The 19,140-nt window shown below is 38.7% G+C and overlaps 1 pseudogene; it reads left to right on the top strand.

Moving 5' to 3' along the window:
* The first annotated feature begins 4,616 nt into the window (after positions 1-4,616).
* LOC110742170 lies at positions 4,617-7,908 on the top strand (annotated as a pseudogene).
* The last annotated feature ends 11,232 nt before the right edge of the window (positions 7,909-19,140 follow it).

The following is a 19,140-nucleotide window of genomic DNA, read 5'->3' as shown; positions in this document are numbered from 1 at the left end:
TAAGCTGATAAGCAACTTCATCAAAGTCTCAGGACACAAAATCAATGTGCAAAAATCACAAGCATTCTTATACACCAATAACAGACAAATAAAGAGCAGAATCATGAGTGAACCCCCATTCACAATTGCTTCAAAGAGAATAAAATACCTATGAATCCAACTTACAAGGGATGTGAAGGACTTCTTTGAGGAGAACTACAAACCACTGCTCAATGAAATAAAAGAGGACACAAAGAAATGGAAGAACGTTCCATGCTCATGGATAGGAAGAATCAATGTCATGAATATGGCCATACTGCCCAAGGTAATTTATAGATTCAATGCCATCCCCATTAAGCTACCGATGACTTTCTTCACAGAATTGGGAAAAAAATACTTTAAAGTTCATATGGAACCATAAAAGAGCCTGCATTGCCAAGACAATCCTAAGTCAAAAGAACAAAGCTGGAGGCATCACGCTACCTGACTTCAAACTATACTACAAGGCTACAGTAAGCAAAACAGCATGGTACTGCTACCAAAACAGAGATATAGACCAATGGAACAGAACAGAGCCCACAGAAATACCACACATCTACAACCACTTGATCTTTGACAAACCTGACAAAAACAAGACGTGGGGAAAGGATTCCCGATTTCGTAAATGGTGCTGGGAAAACTGGCTAGCCATAAGTAGAAAGCTGAAACTGGATCCCTTCCTTACACTTTATACAAAAATTAATTCAAGATGGATTAGAGACTTAAATGTTAGACCTAAAACCATAAAAACCCTAGAAGAAAACCTAGGCAATATCATTTAGGATATAGGCATGGGTAAGGACTTCATATATAAAACACCAAAAGCAATGGCAACAAAAGCCAAAATTGACAAATGGGATCTAATTAAATGAAAGAGCTTCTGCACAGCAGAAGAAACTACCATCAGAGTGAACAGGCAACCTACAGAATGGGAGAAAATTTTTGCAATCTACTCATCTGACAAAGGGCTAATATCCAGAACCTACAAAGAACCCAAACAAATTTACAAGAAAAAAACAAACAACTCCAACAAAAAGTGGGCAAAGGATATGAACAGACACTTCTCAAAAGAAGACATTTATGCAGCCAACAGACACATGAACAAATGCTCATCATCACTAGCCGTCAGAGAAATGCAAATCAAAACCACAATGAGATACCATCTCACACCAGTTAGAATGGTGATCATTAAAAAGTCGGGAAACAACAGGTGCTGAAGAAGATGTGGAGAAATAGGAACACTTTTAACACTGTTGGTGGGACTGTAAACTAGTTCAACCATTGTGGAAGACAGTGTGTTGATTCCTCAAGGATCTAGAACTAGAAATACCATTTGACCCACACATCCCATTACTGGGTATGTACCCCCAAAATTATAAATCATGCTGCTATAAAGACACATGCACACGTATGTTTATTGCGGCACTATTCACAATAGCAAAGACTTGGAACCAACCCAAATGTCCATCATTGATAGACTGGATTAAGAAAATGTGGCCCATATACACCATGGAATACTGTGCAGCCATAAAAAAAGGGATGAGTTCATGTCCTTTGTTGCGACATGGATCCAGCTGGAAACGGTCATTCTCAGCAAACTATTGCAAGAACACAAAACCAAACAGCGCATGTTCTCACTCATAGGTGGGAATTGAACAATGTGAACACTTGGACACAGGGTGGGGAACATCACACACCGGGGCCTGTTGTGAGGTTGGGGGAGGTGAGAGGGATAGCATTAGGAGATATACCTAATGTAATTGAGGAGTTAATGGGTGCAGCACACCAACATGGCACATGTATACATATGTAACAAACCTGCACGTTGTGCACATGTACCCTAGAACATAAAGTATAATAATAAAAAAGAAACCTAAAAAAAAAAAAAAACACTAAATTTAGCCAGATGTTGTGGCAGGCACCTGTAGTCCCCACTACTTGGGAGGCTGAGGCAGGAGAATCACTTGAACCCAGGAGGCAGAAGTTGCAGTGATAATGCCACTGCACTCTAGCCTGAGTAACACCTGGGTGACAGAGTGAGACTCCATCTCAAAAAAACAAATAAAATAAATACAAAACGAAAAGAATAGATCACGGGAGTTGAACCCTCATGAGTGGTTTTGCGAATAGTTGTGGTGATGAGTGAATTCTTGCTTTGAGTTTAGGCTCTGATTGTATAAAAGTGTGTGGCACCTGCCCCTCTCCCTTGCTCCCTCTCTTGCTATGTGATATGCCTACTGCTTCTTCACCTTCTGCTATGATTGTAAGTTCCCTGAGGCCATCACCAGAAGCAAGATGCCATTGCCATACTTCCTGTACAGCCTGCAGAACCATGAGCCAAATAAGCTACTTTTCTTTATAAATCACACAGTCTTAGGTATTCCTTTATAGCAACAGAAGAAAAAATGTAATATAGAAAATTGATATTGAGGATTGGGGCATTGCTATAAAACTACCTGAAGATGTGGAAGCACCTATGGAACTGTGTAACAGGCAGAAGTTGCAAGAGTGTGGAAAGCTGAGAAGGAGAAAGATGAGGTAAAGTTTGCCCTGCTCAACCTTGGGACGCTGTTCCCCACATCCTAACTGCTCCAGCTCCAGCTGCAGCTCAGAGGACTCCAGATAGATCTTGGGCATCTGCTCCAGTGGGTACAAGCTGTAGATCTTTGCAGCTTCCTTGTGACATTAAGTCTGTGGTCACACAGAATGCAACAGTGAGGGGGGCTTGGTAGCTTCTGACTGGATTTCAGAGGATACATCAGAAAGCCTGGGTGCCTAGGCAGAAACCTGCCACAGGGGAAGAACCCCCCCAGAGTGACTCCACTAGGGCAATGCTATTGGGAAACATAGGCTTGCAGTCCCCACACAGGGTCCTCACTGGGATACTGGCTAGTGGAGCTGGGGGAAGGGTATTGCTGCCCTCCATATCCCAGAATGCTAACCTGACTGCAGCTTGCACCTTCTGCCTAGAAAAGCTGCAAGCATTTAACTCCAACCCATGAGAGCAGCCACATGGACTACGTTCTGCAAAGCCATATGAGTGGGGCCGCCCAAGGCCTTGAAAGTCCATCCCTCACACCAGGATATGGGATATGGGGTCAAGGATTATGTTAAAGCTTTAAGAGATTTAATGTCTGCCCTGCTGGATTTCAGACTTATGTGGGGCCTATTTTCCCTTTCATTTGGCTGATTTCTCCCTTTTGGAATGTGAATGTTTACTCAATGCCTGTACCACCATTGTATCTTGGAAGTAACTAACTTGTGTATTTGTGTGTGTGTGTGTGTGTGTGTGTGTGTTTCTTATCTCACAGGCTCATTGGAAGTAACTCATCTCCAGACGAAACTTTGGGCTTGAGAACTGAGACTTTTGAATTAATGCTGGAACAAGTTAAGACTTTGAGGTACCATTGAGAAAGGATTATTGTATTTTGCAATATGAGAAAAATATGAGATTTGGGGTCCAGGAGTGCAATGATATGTTTTGGATGTCTGTTCCCTCTAAATGTGTTGAAATGTAATCTCCACTGTTGGAGGTGAGACCTGATGGGAGGTGTTTGAATCATGCGGGCAGATCCATCATCTTCTTGGTGATGAGTAAGTTATTTCTCTGAGTTTATACAACATCTTGTTGTTTAAAAGTGTGTGGAATCTTTCCCCTCTATCTCTTGCTCCCCCTCTCACTATATGATATGCCTACTCTTTCACATTCCACCATGATTGTAAGCTTCCTGAGATCCCCCCAGAAGCAGATGCCAGCTGTATGTTTCTTTTACAGTGTATTAGTTCACTACTGCCCAGTGTGAAAATTGAAAATTGTTCTAGTTAGTTTTCATGCTGTATTAGTATTAGTTAGTTTTCATGCTGCTGATAAAGTATTAGTTAGTTTTCATGCTGCTGATAAAGACATATCTGAAACTGGGAACAAAAAGATTTAATTGGACTTACAGGTCTATATAGCTGAGAAGGCCTGAGAATCATGGTGGGAGGTGAAAGGCACTTCTTATACGGCGGCAGCAAGAGGAAAATGAGGAAGAAGCAAAAGTGGAAACCCCTGATAAACCCATCAGATCTTGTGAGACTCATTCACTATCACAAGAACAGTCCAGGAAAGACCCATCCCTATAATTCAATCATCTCCCATCGGGTTCCTCCCATGACACGTGGGAATTGTGGGAGTTACAATTCAAGATCAGATTTGGGTGGAGGCACAGACAAATCATATCATACAGCCTGCAGAACTGTGAGCCAAAATAAGCCATGTTTTTCTTTATAAATTACTCAGTCTCAGATATTCCTTGACAGAGATGGAAACATACTAACACATACATCTATAGGAAAACATCCTTTTCTGACAAAGGAAATCAATGTAATTGGAAGGAATGACTGTTACATGCAGATAAAAATGTAAGGATACAAGAAACATTAAAATATTGTTTTAAATGACACCTCTAAAGAAACACAACAATTCTCCATCAAAGAATTTCAACAAAAAAGAAGTGTACAAAATTGCTGAAGAAGAATTCAAAATAATATTAATGAAGCTCAGTGATATACAAGAGAATACAAATAAATAATGCAAACAAGAAATATTTATGATTAAAATGAGAAATTCAATAAAGAGATAGATATCTTTTAAAAAGAACCAAACAGAAACCCTGGAACTGAAAACAATCAATAAATGAAATTAAAAATACAATGGAGACCTTCAACAATAGACCAGATTAAGCAAAATATAGTAATTTTAGACTTGAATACAGGTCTTTTGAAATAACCCAGACAAATAAAAAGAGTAAAAGAATAAAAAAGAATGAAAAAAGCTTATTTTAGAGATGGAACACAATAAAGCAAAGAAGTATTCCAAATTTGGGTGTTCCAGAAGGAGAATAGATGGGCAAGGGCATAGAAAGCCTATTTAATAAAATAATACCTGAACACTTACCAAGTATTGCAAGAGATATAGACATCCAGATACAAGAAGCTCAAAGACCCCCAAATACATTCAACACAAATATTTCTTCAAGACACACTGTAGTCAAACTGTCAAAGACACTGATATTTCTAAAACACCAAAATAAGTGTCAAGTCACATATAAGGAAATCCCCATCAAACCGACATTGGGTTTTGTTGCAGAAATCTTACAGGTCAAGAGAGAATAGGACCATATATTCAAAGTGTTGAAAGAAAAACTAACATCCAAGAAGACTGTATCTAGCAAAGCTATCCTTCAAAACACAAAAGCAAAATAAATTATTCCCCAGGCAAGCAAAAACTGAGGGCATTAATTACCACTACACTGGTCCTATTTAAAAAATGGTTAAGGAATTTCTACATCTGGAAGTGAACAGGTGATATAGGCCATCACGAAAACACACAAAAGTATAAAACTCATTGGTAGAGCAGACACATAAATGAGAACAAGAAAGGAGTCAAACAATAGCACTACGGGAAACCACTAAACAGCAATAATAAATAATAAGAAAGGAAGAAAGGATCAAAGGATATACAAAGAAACCCATAAAACAATCAACAAAGAACAGAAATAATTCCTCAACTATCAATAATAACCTTGAATGTAAACACATTAAATTCCCAATTTAAAAATATAGACTGGCTACATGGATGTAAAAACATGACCCAACTGTATGATTCCTATAAGAAACTCATCTCACCTGTAGAGACACATGTAGACTGAAAGTAAAGAGGAAAAACAATATTCCATGCAAACAGAAACCAAAAGTGAGCAGGAGTATCTATACTTACATCATACAAAATGGACTTCAAGTCAAAAACAGTAAAAGAAGACAAAGAAGGCTATTATATAATCATAAAGGGATCAGTTCAGCAAGAGGACATAACAATCATAAATACGTATATACTCAACATTAAAGCACACAGGTATATAAAGCAAATATTATTATCTCTAAAGGAAGAGATAGACTCTAATACAATAAAGATTGGGGACTTCAACAACTCATGCTCAGCAACAGAAGATCATTTAGAGAGAAAATCAACAAAGAAACACTGAAATTAAAGTGCACTTTAGACCAAATGGAACTAACAAATAATTACAGAACATTTTATTCAAAAGCTGAAGAATAAACACTCAGAATAGAAAACATTCTCCATAATAGATCGTATGTAAGGTCATAAAACAAGTTTTAAGAAATTAAAATAAAATTGCATCAAGTGTCTTATCAGACAAAAATGGAACAAAACCAGAAATCAATATCAAAAGAAACTTTAGAAACTGTACAAGGCTCAATGTGCAGGCCTGCCAGTACTCTGCACATTCACTTCTGCCAGGGCCAGGCCAGGACAGGAAGAGGAAGGCTTCTGGCATTTGTGTATGGGCCAGTATTGATGCAAGCACTGCAGGAGCCCTGACTCCACAGCATGTTTGAGCTCATTCCTCTCCAGCTTCTCTGCAGTTGGGAGCTGTTTGTTCATGGACACTGAACCCCACCAGAGTAGTCTGTGGCCCAGCAGCCACACCCACAGCTCAGTATCTTGGAAGTCTTTCGAGATACCTGATGATGTACCTCTGCCAGCAGACTGGGAGATAGCAAAGACATCTTCTGGTCAGAGATACTTCTTAAATCACATTGATCAGACAAGAACGTGGCAGGACCCCAGGAAGGCCATGTTCTTTCAGATGAATGTTACAGCCCTCACCAGTCCTTCAGTGCAGCAGAATATGATAAACTCAGCCTGAGATCCTCTTCCTGATGGATGGGAACAAGCCATGACTCAGGATGGAGAAATTTACTACATAAACTATAAGAACAAGACCACCTCTTGGCTAGACCCAAGGCTTGACCCTCGTTTTGGTAAAGCCATTAACGAGAGAATCAGTCAGAGTGCTCCAGTGAAACAGCCACCACCCCTGGCTCCCCACAGCCCACAAGGAGGCGTCATGGATATTGGCAACCTCAACCAGCAGCAACAGATTCCACTGCAGCAATTGCAGATGGAGAAAGAGAAAGTGCAACTGAAATAGCAAGAACTACCTTGGCAGGAGTTAGTGTTCTGTAGCCAGTTACCAACACTGGAGCAGAATGGTGGGACTCAAAATCCAGTAACTTCCCCTGAGCTGTCTCAGGAATTGAGAACAATGATGACCAATAGCTCAGATGCCTTTCTTAACAGTGGCACCTATCACTGTCAAAACAAGAGTACAGACAGTGGACTAAGCATGAGCAGTTACAGTGTCCCTGACATCCCCAATGACTTCCTGAACAGCATTGATGAGATGGATACAGGTGATACTATCAAACAGAGAACTCTGCCCTCACAACAGAACCATTTCCCAAACTACCTCGAAGCCATTAGTGGTACAAATGAGGACCTTGGAACACTGGAAGGAGATGGAATGAACATAGGAGAGGAGTTGATGCCAAGTCTGCAGGAAGCTTTGTGTTCTGACATCCTTAATGACATGGAATCTGTTTTGGCTCCTACAAAGCTAGATAAAGAAAGCTTTCTTACATAGTGATAGAGACCTAAGATAGACTGAATTCTAAATCTGTGAAGGATCTAAAGAAATAAGACATATATGCCTGAAATTTCCAAGTAAGCCAGTTGCAGTTTTCTGTTAATACAGAAAAAGTCGAACAAATGTCCAGCAAGACTCTTTCATCCACTATTTTGCTCTTCTTTGTCTATTGCTGCTGTTAATATATTGTTGACCTCTTTCACAGCTGGCCCTAAGGGAATCAAAAATTTTAAAAAAAAATGGTTTCTTTTGCTATTATAACTACTATTCATTCTGGGGACTTGGGAAGCGAGCCTGTTTGGATGATGGATGCCATACCTTTTGCTTAGTTAAATGTTCACTGATTGACTGGGCATGGTGGCTCATGTCTGTAATCCCAGCACTTTGGGAGGCCAAGGTGGGCAGATCACCTGAGGTCAAGAGTTCAAGACCCACTTGGCCAACATGGTGAAACCATGTCTCTACTAAAATACAAAAATTAGCTGGGCTTGGTGGTGGGCGCCTGTAATCTCAGCTACTGGGGAGGCTGAGGCAGAAGAATTGGTTGAACCCAGGAGGTAGAGGTTGCAGTGAGCTGAGATCACACCCACTGCACTCCGGCCTGGGTGGCAGAGCCAGACTCTGTCTCAAAATAAATAAATAAATAAAATAAAAAAGTTTACCTATCATTTTAAGTAAATACTCTGACTTAGAAATCAAATGCTTCATGTCACAGTTTGTTCAACAATTGTTTCTTCAGCTGCCTTTGGTCAGTGTAAAAACATGACTTACTGGTCTGACAAGCCAAAAATGTTAATTCCGATATTAAGTACTTAATGCTGATTTGAAGAGATAACTGAAACCAAGGCTGAAGACTGTTTTTCTTTCAGTGTTTTCTTTTCCTTCTGGGGTTATCATTGGTCACATAGTGACCTAAAATAAAAGGAGGGACCACTTTTAATTTCAGGAGCTTATAAAGTGTGAGACAATTTCCATAGAAATATATTAATTATTGCCACATAGTCTAGTATAGGTTTTGGTGAATAATTTTGTGGGTGTGAGTTTTGTTTTGTTTCATTGTTTTTTGGTTTTTTTTTTTCTTTTGCTTGGTTGGTTAGTTTTGTTGAAAGCTAGGCAAATGATCATTTAGCAAATCTGTTCATAGTTGTAGCTCGAGACGGTTATTGTAGTTGTTTTGGCAAAATCTTCATTTCCTGTTTTTTAACCATATTATTTAAATCTTGATTATATGCTCTCTCTTTTACACACACACACACACACACACACACACACAATGTTTATAATAGTGTGATAGTGGAATGTATCTTTTTTTTTTTTTTTTTAGGTTTCCCTACTTTCCAACTAATTTTTAAAATGGTAGCTTTGTGTGCAAAGCTGGTAGTTTATATTTCACTCACAGTTTAAATTTGGTTGGGGCAGTCTGCAGATGTTAGAAATATTTTCGTGTTCTAGAAAGGGCTGTTGCTATGGATAGTGCCTAGGGAAGTACTCTATGCCCTCTGGGCGTACAATACATTATATCTGATACATTGGAAAGGTACAAACAAGAAATGGCTTTATTTTCCCTCCTTGGACTATATTGGACTAATTTTTAAGTCTTGGTGGAAAATCACTGAGTAGGTTCATAATATGCCTGACAGATTTTTAGTTGTTTACCTTCATTTAGCTTTGGAAGTTTACCTTCCAAAGTTCACCTTCACCTTGGTTTTGGAAATAAATTCTAGTTTGTAGTTCTCATTTGTAATGAACACATTAAAGACCAGATTGAAATATTGCCTTCAAGATTGTTCTTACTTGTAAGACTTGCTCCTACTTCTGTATGCTTAAAATTGACTCTGGATAGAATACTATAAGGTCATGATTTAGCTGGAAAAGTGATCAGATTAATAAATGTATATTGGTAGTTATATTAAGCAAAGAAATAGAGATAATCATGATGATATCTTTATTTTTACAGGATGATATGTAATTAAAGTACATGTCTACAGGAGTAATAATGATTTCCAAAGAGTATTTTTAAAGGAAAAGAAATGAGCATGAATTAACTCTGCAATATAAGCTATGAAGTAATAGTTGGTTGTAAATTAAAGTGGCACCAGCTAGCACCTCTATGATTCAAGGGTCTTTCAATGTTTCTAAAATAAGCCCTTATTTTTAAGGGGTTCTAACATACAAAATCTCTTTTCCTGGAAAAAATTGCTATGAAAAGCCTCAGATTGGAAAGATAGATTTTTTTCCCCCAATTACAAAAATCTAAGTATTTTGGCCCTTCAATTTGGAGGAGTGCAAAAATTGGAAGTAAGAAGTTTTAAGTACTTTCAGTGCTCAAAAAATGTGCAATCACTGTGTTGTATATAATAATTCATAGCTCAATCACTCGTAATAATTGACTCTAAGACTTTTATTGAGAAAACAGCAGAAAGATTAAACCTTGATTTCAGTTTGAGGGAAAATGGCCACTGTACAGATGGAGTTTTAAAGTAGTAATGAAATTCTACCTAAAATGCAATATTGAGTATTTTAATTATACAGCATATTGGTGGGTTTTTTTTAATGTGCAGAGGATCAAAGCTACTTGGAAGGAGTGCCTATAATTTGCCAGTAAGCCACAAATTAAGATTGTACCTTATATATCAGAAGAGTAGTTAGCTTAGGGGGAAGGTGAGAAGGTGTGGGGGGATATTAAGATTTAGTAGGATCTTGATAGAGAAATTTATAAACTTTTTTATCTTTTTTTTTTTTTTTTTTTTTTGAGATGGAGTCTTGCTCTGTCACCCAGGCTGGAGAGTGCAGTGTGGGTCGGATCTCAGCTCACTCAAAAGCCTCCCAGCCCACCTCCGCCCAGTAGCTGACTATAGGCACCCGCCACCTCGGGCCTGGTTTGCTTTTTGTATTTTTAGTAGAGACGGGTTTCACTGTGTTAGCCAGGATGGTCTCGGGACCTCCTGGACTCCAGATCCTGCCCCCGCCCCAAAGTGCTGGGATTACAGGCTTGAGCCACCGCGCCCGGCCGAGAGTCCTTTCTTTTGAATGTCAGTCATAGCCTTGATGTGGTCTCGTTTTGTGTCCTAGTTCTTAATGTAAAAGTGCTTAACTGCTCCTTGGTTGTATTGGGTAGCATTAGGGTAAGATTTTACATGGGTATTATTAACTGAAAAGAATACAAATGTAAAAAGCTGGTAAATTTAAAGATTATACAATTTGTTTATTGTAAAAGCAATTCAAGAATATTCATTTGCCCAGTTATACCTCAATGTTGTAGCAGTGCTGCGATACCTGAAACAGTGCTTTAGTCTATAATGATCAGTAATGTTGAGCTTTTATTCATGTTTATTGGCTGCATGTATGTTTTCTTTTGAGAAGTATCTGTTCATGTCATTTTCCCACTTTCTAATGGGGTTGTTAGTTTTTTCCTTGTAAATTTTTTAAGTTCCTTGTAGACTCTGGATATTAGACCTTTGTCATATGGATAGATTGCAAAAGTGTTCTCCCATTTTGTAGGTAGTCCGTTCATCTGATGATAGCTTATTTTGCTGTGCAGAAGCTCTTTATTTTCATTAGATCCCATTCTTCAATTTTTACTTTTGTTGCAATTGCTTTTAGCATTTTCATCATGAAACATTTGCCTGTGCTGATGTCCTGAATGGTATTGCCTAAATTTTCTTCTAGGGTTTTTATAGTTTCAGGTTTTGCATGTAAGTCTTTAATCAATCTTGAGTTAATTTTAGTATAAGGTTTAAGGAGGGGTTCAGTTTTTAATTTTCTGCATATAGCTAGCAAGTTTCCCCAGAGCCACTTATTAAATAGGGAGTCCTTTCCCCATATCTTGTTTTTGTCAGGTTTGTCAAAGATCACTTGGTTGTATGTGTTTGGCCTTATTTCTGAGTTCTCTATTGTGTTCCATTAGTCTATGTGCCTGTTTTTGTACTAGTACCATGGTGTTTCGGTTACTGTAGCCTTGTAGTATAGTTTGAAGTTGGGTAGCATAATGCTTCCAGCTTTGTTCTTTTTGCTTAGGATTGTCTTGGCTATACAGGCTCTTTTTTGGTTCCATATGAATTTTAAAATATTTTTTTTCTAATTCTGTGAAAAATGTTAATGGGACTTTAGTGGAAGTAGCATTGAATCTATGAATTACTTTGGGCAGTATGGCCATTTTTATGATATTGATTCCTTCTATCCAAGAGCGTGGAATGTTTTCCCATTTGTTTGTGTTCTCTCTGATTTCCTTGTGCAGTGGTTTATAGTTGTCCTTTAAGAGGTCTTTCACTTCCCTTGTTAGCTGTATTCCTAGGTATTTTATTCTCTTTGTAGCAATTGTGAATGAGAAATCATTCATGGTTTGGCTTTCTGCTTGCCTGTTGTTGGCGTACAGAGATGCTAGCAATTTTTGGACATTGATTTTGTACCCTGAGACATTACTGAAGTTGCTTATCAGGTTAAGAAGATTTTAGGCTGAGATGATGGGGTTTTCTAGATATAGAATCATCATATGCAAACAAAGATAATTTGACTTCTTCTCTGCCTATTTGAATACCCTTTATTTATTACTCTTGCCTGATTGCTCTGGCCAGAACTTCCAACAACTTGTTGAATAAGAGTGGTAAGAGACAGCATCCTTGTCTCGTGCCAGTATTCAAGGGGAATGCTTCCAGGTTTTGCTCATTTAGTATGATAATTGGCTGTAGGTTTGTTGTATATGACTCTTTTATTTTGAGGTATGTTCCTTCGATACCTAGTTTATTGAGACTTTTTAACATAAAGTGATGTTAAATTTTATCAAAGGCCTTTTCTGCATCTATTGAGATAATCATGTGGTTTTCGTATTTAGTTATGTTTATTTGATGAATTACATTTATTGATTTGTGTATGTTGAACCAACCTTGCGTCTCGGGGATGGAGCCAATTTGTTCATGGTGGATATGCTTTTTGATGTGTTGATGGATTCAGTTTGCTAGTATTTCATTGACGATTTTTGAATTGATGTTCATTAGGGATATTGGCCTGGAGTGTTTTTATTTTTATTTTTGTCTCTGCCAGGTTTTGGTGTAAGAATGATGCTGGCCTCTTAAAATGAGTTAGGGGGGAGTCCCTCCATTTCAATAGTTTAGAATAGTTTCAGTAGAAATCATACCAGCTCTTCTTTCTACCTCTGGTAGAGTTCAGCTTTAAATCTACCTGGTCCTAGGCTTTTATTTGGTTGTGTTTGTTCAGTAGAAATTGTACCAGCTCTTCTTCCTAACTCTGGTAAAATTCAACTGTAAATTCGACTGGTCCTGGGCTTTTTTTTTATTTTTCTGGGGGGGAGGTTGTAGGCTATTTATCAATGCTGGAATTTCAGAACTCATTATTGGTCTATTCAGGGATCCAATTTCTTCCTGGTTCAGTCTTGGGAGGGGATATGTGTCAGAAATTTGACCATTTCTTCTAGATTTTCTAGTTTGTGTGCGTAGAGGGGTTTATAGTATTCTCTAATGGTTGTTTGTATTTCTGCAGGATCAGTGATGATATCCCTTTAATATTTATTTTGTGTTTGGTTCTTCTCTCTTTTCTTCATTAGTGTAGCTAGCGGTCTATTTATTTTATTAATTTTTTTCAAAAAACTGGCTCCTGGATTCATTGATTTTTTTGAAGTGTTTTTTGTGTCTCTCTCTCCTTCAGTTCCACTTTGATCTTGGTTATTTCTTGTCTTCTGCTAGCTTTTAGGTTTGTTTGCTCTTGGTTCTCTAGTTATATTAGCTTAGATGGTAGTTTGTTGATCTGAGATCTTTCTAGATTTTTGATGTGGGTATTTGCTGCTATAAGTTTCCCTTTTAACACTGTTTTAGGCTGGGCATGGTGGCTCATGCCTGTAATCCCAGCACTTTGGGAGACCAAGCCAGGCATATCACCTGAAGCCAGGAATTTGAGACCAGCCTGACCAACATGGCAAAATCTCATCTCTACTAAAAATACAAAAATTAGCTGGCTGTGGTGGCATGAACCTGTAATCCCAGCTACTTAGGAGGCTGAGGTAGGAGAATTGCTTGAACCCGGGAGGTGGAGGTTGCAGTGAGCCAAGATCATGCCACTGCACTCCAGACTGGGAGACAGAGAGAGACTCCATCTCAAAAAACAAAAACACTGTTTTAGCTGCATCCCACGGATTCTGGTACATTGTCTTCTTTTCTCATTAGTTTCAAATAACTTTCTGATTTCTGCCTTAATTTTATTATTCACCCAAGAGTCATTCAGGATCAGGTTTTTCAATTTCCATGTAGTTGTGTGGTTTTCGGTGAATTTATTAATCTTGAGTTTTAATTTGATTGTGTTGTGGTATAAGAGACTTTTTGTTAGGATTTCAATTTTTTACATTTGCTGAGGAGTGGTTTCCTTCCAATTATATGATCAATTTTAAAGTAGTTGCCATGTGGCAATGAGAAGAATGTATATTCTGTTGTTTTGGTGTGGACAGTTCTGTAGATATTTATCAGGTCTGCTTGATCCAGAGCTGAGTTCAGGACCTGAATATCTTTGTTAATTTTCTGTCTTGCTGATCTCTGTAATACTGTCAGTGGGGTGTCAAAGTCTACCAACATTATTGTGTGGGAGTCTGAGTCTCTTTGAAGGTCTCTGAGAACTTGCTTTATGAATCTGGGTGCTCCTGTATTGGATGCATATGTACTTAGGATAGTTATCTCTTCTTGTTGAATTGAACCCTTTACCATTATGTAATGCCATTCTTTCTCTTTTTTTATCTTTGTTGGTTTAAAGTCTCTTTTGTTGGAAGCTAGAATTGCAACCCCTGTTTTTTTTCCATTTTACATTTGCTTGGTAAATTCTCCTCCATCCCTTTATTTTGAGCCTATATGTGTCTTTGCAAGTGAAATGGATCTCTTGAAGACAGCATATTGATGAGGCTTGACTTATCATCTAGCTTGCCATTCTGTGCCTTTTAATTGGGGCATTTAGTCCATCTACATTTTCGGTTAATATTCAATATTTTTATGTGTGAATTCAAGCCTGTCGTCATGATGGTAGCTGGTTGTTTTGCAGACTTGTTTATTCAGTTGCTTCATGGTGTCACTGGTCTGTGTACTTCAGTGTGCTTTTGTAGTGACTGATAATGGTTTCTCCTTTTCATATTTCGTGTTTCCTTCAGGAGCTCTTGCAAGGCAGTCCTGGTCATGACAAATTCCCTCAGCATTTGCTTGTTTGGCTTATGAAGCTAGTTTGGCAAGATATAAAATTCTGGATTGTAAATTATTTATTTAAATGTTGAATAGTGGCCCCCAGTCTCTTCTGGCTTGTAGGGTTTCTGTTGAGAGGTCCACTATTAGGCTTATGGGCTTCTCTTTGTAGGTGACCTGGCCTTTCTCTCTGGCTGCCCTTAATGTATTTTCTCTCATTTAACCTTGGAGAAGCTGAAGATTATTTGTCTTGGGGTTAATCTTCTCATGGAGTATCTTACTGGATTTCTCTGGGTTTCCTGAATTTAAATGTTGGTCTGTCTTGCTAGATGGGGGAAGTTCTCCTGGATGATATTCTGATGTATGTTTTCCAACTTGGTTCTGTTCTCCCCATTTCTTTCAGATGCCCCAATCAGTTGTAGCTTCAGTCTTTTTACATAATTCCATATTTCTTGGAGGTTTCATTTATTCCTTTTCATTCTTTTGTCTCACTTCTTGTCTCCTTGTCTTATTTCAGAAAGATAGTCTTCAAGCTCTGAGATTCTTTCCTCTGCTTGATCTAGTCTGCTGTTGATACTTGTGATTGCATGGTGAAGTTCTTGTGTTGTGTTTTTCACCTCCATCAGGTAAGTTATGCTCCTCTCTAAACTGGCTATTCTGGTTATGAGCCCCTGTATTGTTTTATCATGATTCTTAGCTTATTTGCATTGGCTTACAACATGCTCCTTTAAGTCAGCAAAGTTCATTATTACCCACCTTTTGAAGCCTACTTCAGTCAATTCAGCCATCTCAGCCTCAGCCCAGTTCTGTGTCCCTGCTGGAAAAGTGTTGCAGTCATTTGGAGGAGAAGAGGCACTTTGGCTTTTGAGTTTTCAGTGCTTTTGTGTTGATTCTTATCTTTCTGGACTTATCTACCTTTGATCTTTTAGTTTGCTGACATTTGAATAAGGTTTTGTGGGGTCTTTTTTATTGATGTCGTTGCTTTCTGTTTGTTTTTCCTTTAACAGGTCACTCTTTTGTAGAACTGCTAGGGTTTGCTGGGGGTCCACTCCAGACCCTAGTCACCTTTGTCTCTCCCGCCCCTGGAGGTATCACTAGTGAATGCTGTGAAACAGAAAAGATGGCAGCCAGCTCCTTCCTCTGAGAGCTCCATCCCAGGGGGCACCAGCCTGACGCCAGCCAGAATTCTCCCATAGGAGGTGTCTGGAGACCCCTGTTGAGAGGTCTCACCCAGTCAGAAGGGACAGGTTTAGGGACCCGCTTAAAGAAGCAGTAAGGCTGCCTGTTGGCAGAGCAGGTGTGCTATGCTGACCACCCTGACACTCCAGAGTCAGCAGGCTAGAAAAACTAAGTTAGCTGAATTGCAGAGACAGCAGCTGCCCCTCCCTTTAGGGACTCTATCCCAGGGAGCCATAAGAGTTCTGTCCATATAATCCTGCCTGGAGTTGCTGAAATTCCTGCAAGGAGGCCACACCCAGCAATGAGGGATGAATCTGGGTCCCACTTAATGAAGCAGAGTGGCCACAATCAGGCCCAACAGCTGTGATGTGTTGTGGGAACTCCTTCCAGTCCCCAGTGCCAGTGAGCTAGAGCCGCTGACTTGAACTGTATAAATCATGGCCACCCCTCCACCCGGGAGCTCAGTCTGTCTCAGGCCACCGCCAGCCTGCTGCCACTGACCAACTGGAATTCCAAGTCAGTGGGTCTGAACTTGTGAGGTGTGGTGAAAGTGGGGCCAGCAGAACATGCCATCTGGCTCCCTAGATTCAGCCCCCTTCCTAGGGGAATGCACAAATAGATTTCCTGCCTTGCTGAAATTCTGAGGGCTGGGTGGACAAAACTCCTGGGTTTCCCTACATGCTCTGGCAAGTGAGCAAGGGCTCCACTAAGACTCCACATAGCTCTGTGTTTCAGACCCAAGGCCCTAGTGGTGGGGGCTCACAATGGAATCTTCTGATTTGCGGGTTGCAAAGATGCATGGGAAAAGCATGATTTCCTGGGCAGGGTCACACAATCACTCACCACCTCCTTTGGCTTCGGGGTGGGGGCTCCCCTGGCTCCATGCCACTCCCAGGTGGGCCATCACCCCACCCTGCTTTTCCTCACTCTCTGTGGGTTGAGCTGTCTGCCTAGTCATTCTCAATATGAAAATCTGAATACCTCAGTTGAAGGTTCAAAATTCACCCACCGTTTTCACTGCTCTCCGTAAAAGTTGCAAACTGCAGCTGCTTCTAATAGGCCACCTTGGTCCCATAGAGCTAAACTTCTTTCCTAGAACATATTTTTGCTGCATTTTATACGATTTGGTAAGCTGTGCCTCCATTTTCATTTGTTTTAAAATTTTTTTTTAAATCTTTTAATTTTTTCTTTGAACGGTTTGTTGTTCAGGAACATATAGTTCAATTTTCATATATTTGTGATTTTTCTCAAATTTCTTTTGTTATTGATTTCTAGCTTCATACCATTGTGGTCAGAGAAGATACTTGATAGAATTTCACTCTTCTTACATCTGTTAAGAGTCCTAAAATGTAATCTATTCTAGAGAATGTTTTATGTGTACTTGAGAAGAATGTGTATTTTACTGCTGTTAAATGAAATGTCCTGTATATGCCCATTAGATCCATTTGGTCTAAAGTGCAAGGTTGAATGCCTATGTTTCCTTACTGATTTTCTGTCTGGGTGATCTATCCATTGTTGAAAGTCAGGTATTAAAATCCCCTAACAGTAGCTATTCTTATATCAGACAAAACAAACTTTGAAGCAACAGCAGTTAAAAGAGATGAAGAGGGACATTATATAATGGTAAAAGACATGGTCAAACAGGAAAATATCACAATCCTAAACATATATGCACCTAACACTGGAGCTCCCAAATTTATAAAACAATTACTAATAGATCTAAGAAACGAGATAGACAGTAACATAATAATAGTGGGGGACTTCAATACTCCACTGACAGCGTTAGACAGGTCATCAAGACAGAAAGTCAGCAAAGAAACAACGGATTTAAACAATACCTTGGAACAAATGGGCTTAACAGATATATACAGAACATTTTATCCAACAACTGCAGAATACACATTCTATTCAAGAGCACATGGAACTTTATCCAAGATAGACCATATGATAAGCCATAAAACAAGTCTCAATACATTTAAGAAAATTGAAATTATATCAAGCACTCTCTGAGACCACAGTGGAATAAATTTGGAAATCAGCTACAAAAGAAACCTTAAAACCATGCAAATACATAAATTAAATAATCTGCTCCTGAATGAGCATTGGGTCAAAAACAAAGTCAAGATGGAAATTGAAAAATTATTTGAACTGAACGACGATAATGACACAACCTACCAAAACCTCTGGGATACAGCAAAGGTGGTGTTAAAAAGAAACTTCATAGCCCTAAATGCCTACATCAAAAAGACTGAAAAAGCAAAAACTGACATTATAGGTCACACCTCAAGGAAGTAGAGAAACAAGAACAAACCAAACCCAATCCAGGGAGAAGAAAGAAAATAACCAAAATCACAGCAGAACTAAATGAAATTGAAACAAAGAAAATACAAAAGATAAATGAAGCAAAAAGCTGGTTCTTTGAAAAAATAAATATAATTGATAGGCCATTAGCAAGATTAACCAAGAAAAGAAGAGAGAAAATAAAAATAACTTCACTAAAAAACAAAACAGGAGATATTACAGTTGAGACTACTGAAATACAAAAGATCATTCAAGGCTACTATGAAAACCTTTATGCACATAAACAAGAAAACCTAGAAGGGATGGATACATTCCTGGAAAAATACAATCTTGCTAGTTTAAATCAGCAAGAATTAAATACCCTGAACAGACCAATACAGGCAGAGAGATTGAAATGGTAATTAAGAAATTACCAACAAAAAAATGTCCAGGACCAGACAGATTCATGGCAGAATTCTACCAGACATTCAAAGAAGTATTGATACCAACCTTTGACACTATTCCACAAGAAAGAGAAAGAAGACACCCTCCCAAATCCATTCTATGAAGCCAGCATTACCCTAATATCAAAACTAGGAAAGGACATAACAAAACAACAAACCAAACAACAACAACAAAAACCAAATCAAAACAAAACAAAACTGCACACCGATATCCTTGATGAACATAGATGTTAAAATCCTTAACAAAATCCTAGCTAACTGAACCCAACAATATATTAAAAAGATAATCTGCCATGATCAAGTGGGTTTCAAACCGGGGATGCAGGGATGGTTTAACATACACAAGTCAATAAATGTGATAAAACAGAATTAAAAACAAAATCACATGATTATCTCAATAGATGCAGAAAAAGCATTCAACAAAATCCGACATTTCATTGTGATTAAAACTCTCTGCAAAATCGGCATACAAGGGATATACGTCAATGTAATAAAAACCATCTATGACAAACCCACAGTCAACATAATACTTAATCG

The sequence above is a fragment of the Papio anubis genome, chromosome X (genome assembly GCF_008728515.1).
Source record: "Papio anubis isolate 15944 chromosome X, Panubis1.0, whole genome shotgun sequence".
NCBI lineage: Eukaryota > Metazoa > Chordata > Mammalia > Primates > Cercopithecidae > Papio > Papio anubis.
This window is presented reverse-complemented; position numbering and strand designations above follow the sequence as displayed.